Genomic DNA, 6,000 nt, shown 5'->3' with positions numbered 1-6,000 from the left:
TAGTGTTTCAAATTCTGCCTTTACGAAAATAAATAATGTTCAGATTACACATTTAACAGTGTATATTATCATTGTTGTAATTTTAGTATTATTTTATTATTTTATTAACTAAGTTTATTATGATTAATTGTTTAAAAACGCCCCCCCGCGACTCTGAAGGGAATAAGCAGTATAAAATGGATCGATGGATGTTTAAAAATGTCAGCTTTTTCTCATCACATTCATTTTTTTTGCTCTTTTTATTCATTCATAAGGTAATATATATATATTTTTTTAATTAACTAACTCAACTTTGGTTATATTTAAAGTGTATTTTATTTTTATTTTGAGAGCTTCTAATATTTTATATCAGGGGTGTCTAAACGATTTTATATATAAAAAAATATATTGATAGACCAAACGTTGTATTATAGATGACTAACTATATTATTATTAATTGTTAGTTTAAAATGTTGGCTTCGTCTCATTACATTCACATGTTTTTCTCTTTTTTTCTTGTATTTTTACTGTTGTTTTTTCCCCATGTATGAATATAATAATAATAATTATTATTATTATATGATTGCGTAACTGCATAGCGTAGTGTGTCAAAAATTCTGCCTGTAGGAAAATAAATAATGTTCAGTTACACATTTAACAGTGTTCATTATTGTTGTTATAATTTTTTTAATTCATTCATAAGTTAGTATTATTTTATAACATTGTGTTATATGTGTCTTAAGTTTATTTTTTATTGATTGGTAGTTTAAAAAATGTCTGCTTTTTCTCAATACATTCAAATGTTTAGCTCTTTTTCTTACATTTTTTTCCCCTGTGTAAGAATATACTACCAGTACTAATAATAATATGATTACGTAAATGCATAACCTAGTGTGTCAACAATTCTGCCTGTACAAAAATAAATAATGTTCAGTTACACATTTAACAGTGTTCGTTGTTGTTGTATTTTTTCTAAATAATAATAATAATAAGTTGGTATATTATTTTATAACATTGTGTTATCGGTGACTAAGTTTACTATGATTAATTGTTTAAAAATTTCAGCTTTTTCTCATCACATTCATTTATTTTCTCTCTTTTTATTCATTCATAAGTTAATATTATTTATTTTTTTAATTAACTAACTAAACTTTGGTTATGTTTAATGTGTTGTGCTCGTGGCGTGAAAGCAAAACAACTTTAAGTATAGTTGACACACAAAAACGTGTGCGTCGTTTATTCTTCCAAGCACAAGCAAGAATGAATGATATCACAACAAAAACTCAAATCTCGCGGGAACAACAAACCCCCACCTTTGCGAGAATCTACTGACGGCCACTTAAAGGGGCCGCGCCGAATTACTCGCTCTTAACTGCACACAAAGAACAACATTGTCATATGCACAATAGAACAGTACAGTGAATGATGACAAACTCAAATAACAGGTGTGGTGAATTATGTCCTTAAATCAACCGCTACACACGTCCCCCCAGAATTCGCCACCACAAAGAAAACAAATCGTCAATGGACAGGGGCACGGACGGGCCGACCAGACCGGATGCGCCGGACCGGTACCAACGCCGGGGAGTCAGCAGGGGGGACCGGAAGGGCACCTGCACTGTCCAAGGTCCCGGGGCCTAGGTAGGGCGAGCGGACGACCCCGGCGCGGGGGTACGGCCGTGGTAACCGGCTGACTAAGATCCAAGTGGGCCGCTTTCAGCCGGTCCACCGTGATCTTTTCAGACCGACCCCCGATGTCCAACAGAAAATGCTTGTCACCGCTCTCTAGGACGCGAAATGGCCCATCGTAAGGAGGCTGAAGGGGGCCGCGGTGGGCGTCGTGTCGGACAAAAACAAACGCTGCTCCCTTTAAGGAAGCGGGAACATGAGGCGGCGTAAGGCCGTGTTGAGAAGTGGGGATGGGGGCAAAACTCTTGGCGGCATCGAGGAGAGCAGCTCGCTGCTTACCGGCGGACCAAGGTGTCGTCGTGCTAGGAATATAGTCGCCTGGCACTCGCAGGGGCTGGCCATACACCAACTCTGCCGAGGAAGATTGCAAGTCTTCCTTGGGGGCAGTCCGAATCCCCAGCATCACCCAAGGGAGCTTGTCTACCCAAGCGCTGTCCTTCAGGGACGCCCTAAGTGCTACCTTCATGGACCTGTGAAATCGCTCACGCGGTGATACGCCGTCATGTGGTGGAGTTTCACACCCAAGCTCTCGGCCACAGCGGCCCAGAGCTCAGAAGTGAACTGAGATCCCCGGTCGGATGATAGGTCCGATGGGGTACCGAAACGGGCAACCCACGTACCAATGAACGCGCGCCACCTCCACGGAGGTGGCGGACGTCAGAGGTACTGCCTCCGGCCAGCGGGTGGTCCTGTCGACCATCGTGAGGAGGTATGTGCAGCCGCGTGAGGATGGGAGAGGTCCGACCAGGTCCACATTGACATGGTCAAAACGGCGCTCCAGAACCGTAAACGGTGCCAGTGGGGCCCGCGTGTGGCAGTGCACTTTTGAGCGCTGGCATGCCACACATGTGGAAGCCCAGTCCCTAACGTCTTTTTTCAGTCCACGCCAGACAAATTTTGCAGCAACCAGCCGCTGGGAAGGTTTCCTCCCAGGGTGGGAAAGGCCGTGGATGGAGTCGAACACGCGCCGCCTCCAAATGGCGGGCACGAGGGGCCGTGGCCGACCGGTAGCGACGTCACAAAGGAGTGTAACTCCAGTGTCCTCAAATGGGACCTCAGACAACCGAAGTCCTGTGGCTGCAGCCTTCAGAGCTTGGATGTCTGGGTCGTCGGCCTGGTCAACTGCCATTTGTGCAAAATCGAGTCCCACATGGACAGCGCTCGCGACGGCTCGGGAAAGGCAATCAGCCACGACATTGCTCTTACCAGCAAGGTGCTGGATGTCCGTCGTGAACTCTGAGACGTAGGAGAGGTGCCTCTGTTGCCGAGCTGACCACGGTTCAGCCGTCTTGGCCATCGCGAAAGTGAGGGGTTTGTGGTCCACAAAAGCCGTGAAAGGCCGGCCTTCAAGCAACGAACGGAAATGGCGTATGGCCAGATAGAGGCCAAGGAGCTCACGGTCAAATGTGCTATATTTCCGCTCGCAGGGACGCAACTGCCTGCTAAAGAAAGCCAAGGGCTGCCAAGTGCCACCCGCCCACTGCTCATGCACTGCACCTACAGCATAGTCTGACGCGTCCGTGGTGATTGCAATAGGAGCATCAGGTAATGGGTGTGCCAGCAGGGTAGCGTTAGCGAGAGCAGACTTGACCCCCAAAAAAGCAGTGTGCCGTGCGTCAGACCAGTCCACCATGTGCTTGGGAGCAGCTCCTTTAAGAGCATCATACAGCGGCCGCATGAGGTCAGCTGCTCGGGAAATGAAACGATGGTAAAAATTTACCATGCCAAGGAACTCCTGAAGAGCCTTAACCGTGAGTGGGCGGGGGAAGTTTGCGATGGCAGCAACCTTCGCTGGGAGGGGAACTGCCCCGCACTCAGTGACACGATGTCCGAGGAAGTCGATTACAGACAACCCGAACTGGCACTTAGCTGGGTTAACAATGAGCCCGTGTTGGCTAAGGCGCTGAAAAAGGGACCTGAGGTGGGTCACATGCTCGGCCTGAGAGGTGCTTGCGACCAGGATATCATCCAAATAGACAAATAGAAACGGCAAGTCACGTAAAACAGAGTCCATTAACCGCTGGAAAGTCTGTGCGGCACTCTTAAGGCCAAAAGGCATACGTAAAAATTCAAACAGTCCAAATGGGGTGATGACCGCTGTCTTCGGGATATCAGAGGGGTGGACCGGCACCTGATGATAGCCCCGGACGAGATCTACCTTAGAAAACACAGATTTTCCAGCGAGGTTGGCGGAAAAATCTTGTATGTGGGGGACCGGATAACGGTCCGGGCTAGTCGCCTCGTTGAGTCTGCGGTAATCACCGCATGGCCGCCAACCACCCCCGGGCTTCTCCACCATGTGGAGGGGCGACGACCACGGGCTGTCTGAGCGGCGAAAGATCCCGAGGCGTTCCATGGTCTCGAATTCAGCTCTAGCGATGGAGAGCTTAGCAGGGTCCAAGCGCCGGGCTCGTGCATGCACAGGGGGGCCCGCGGTGGCAATGTGGTGTTCCACACCATGCTTGGCGGTAGATGATGAGAATGTGGGCTGCGCCAGGGTGGGGAACTCGGCGAGGAGGCGCAGAAAAACGTCTGCGATGGGTAGCATGCTGGAAAGCCTGATGGAGTCTGTCGCGCTGAGACTGCACTTGTACGAGCAGAACGTAATCGCATCCACCAAACGCCTGTTTTTAACATCCACAAGGAGGCCGAAAGCACAGAGAAAATCTGCACCGATGAGCGGCACCGTCACTTTAGCAGTCACAAAGTCCCAACTGAAACGCTGTCCACCAAAACACAGTTCCACATACCGTATTCCGTAAGTGCGGATAGGGCTGCCATTGGCCGCTTCCATGGGGGGGCCATGCGACTCAGACAGCATGTCCAACCTTGATGCTGGTAGGACGCTCCTCTGCGCGCCGGTGTCACACAGAAACCGTCGCCCAGAGAGGGAGTCCTGGATGAAGAGCAGCCTGCCCGCACTGCCGATGCTCATGGCCACTGCTGAACGCCGGCCCCGGCGTTTCCCGGCGGCGGTCCACGAAAACTGCACGGGGGACGGCACCGCCTAGCTTTGGTCCCAAACTTTGCGTGGAAAAAACATAGTCCAGAATCCGGTTGCCGCCTGGGGGGCGCAGCAGCAGCAGCGAGAGTGGGAGAATCTGCCATGGGTCTTTCTGTCTCAGCCGGAAGGAAAGCAGCCACAAAGCTAGGTTGGGAAGCTAAAAAGAACTTATCAGCTTCAGCAGCTAGTTCGCGGCAGTCCAAAATGGCGGTGTTGGCTAAAGAAGCCCGCACCTGAGAAGGCAGGAGCCTCAGGAAAAACTGCACGAAGAGGAATCCTGGTCTGTGCTCACCTAAGAGACCCAGCATTTTGTCCATTAGTTCAGAGGGCTTGTAATCGCCAAGCCCCTGCAACGAAAAAAGGCGGCTAGCTCGCTCCGCGTCAGAAAGTTGAAATGTCTGTAAGAGGTGAGCCTTCAACGTGAGGTACTTGTTCCTCTCCGGTGGGTGCGTGAGGATGCCAACCACTCTGTCCGCCGTCGCGCTCCCAAGGGAGGACACGACATAATAAAACTTAGTGTCGTCCTCGGTGATACCACGCAGGGCGAACTGTGCCTCGGCCTGGGCAAACCATGTGGTCGCGGAAGTTTCCCAGAACTCGGGCAGCTTAAGAGAAACCGCATTCGCCGTCATGGTCGCTAATATTCACCGAATCCGTTCAGTGAAGCGTCGGGGTCACCAGTGTTGTGCTCGTGGCGTGAAAGCAAGACAACTTTAAGTATAGTTGACACACAAAAACGTGTGCGTCGTTTATTCTTCCAAGCACAAGCAAGAATGAATGATATCACAACAAAAACTCAAATCTCGCGGGAACAACAAACCCCCACCTTTGCGAGAATCTACTGACGGCCACTTAAAGGGGCCGCGCCGAATTACTCGCTCTTAACTGCACACAAAGAACAACATTGTCATATGCACAATAGAACAGTACAGTGAATGATGACAAACTCAAATAACAGGTGTGGTGAATTATGTCCTTAAATCAACCGCTACAAATGTGTATTTTTTTTTTTTTTTTGAGAGCTTCTAATATTTTAGATCAGGGGTGTCTAAACATTTTTATATAAAAAAAATGTTGAAAATAGTATTCTTTAAAGACAAAATATTGTGTTTTAGATGACTAAATATATTATTATTGTTATTTTGAAAAGTTCAGCTTTTTCTCAATATATTCAAATGTCTTGCTCTTTTTTTGTTATATTTTTACAGTTTTTTCCCATGTATGAATATAATAATAATAATATGATTGCGTAACTGCATGTGTTTCAAAAATGTTTCAAATTCATTCATAATTGAATAATATATATATTTTTTTTTATTAACTAACTA

General features: G+C 47.6%; 1 protein-coding gene across 6 annotated transcripts in view; it reads left to right on the top strand.

Moving 5' to 3' along the window:
- renbp (renin binding protein) overlaps positions 1-6,000 on the top strand; it is an 85,565-nt gene that overhangs the window by 37,206 nt on the left and 42,359 nt on the right. The window lies entirely within an intron of this gene.

The sequence above is a fragment of the Nerophis lumbriciformis genome, linkage group LG01 (genome assembly GCF_033978685.3).
Source record: "Nerophis lumbriciformis linkage group LG01, RoL_Nlum_v2.1, whole genome shotgun sequence".
Taxonomy (NCBI): Eukaryota; Metazoa; Chordata; class Actinopteri; order Syngnathiformes; family Syngnathidae; genus Nerophis; species Nerophis lumbriciformis.
Note: the sequence above shows the minus strand (reverse complement) of the source record. Positions and strands in the feature narration are given on the sequence as shown.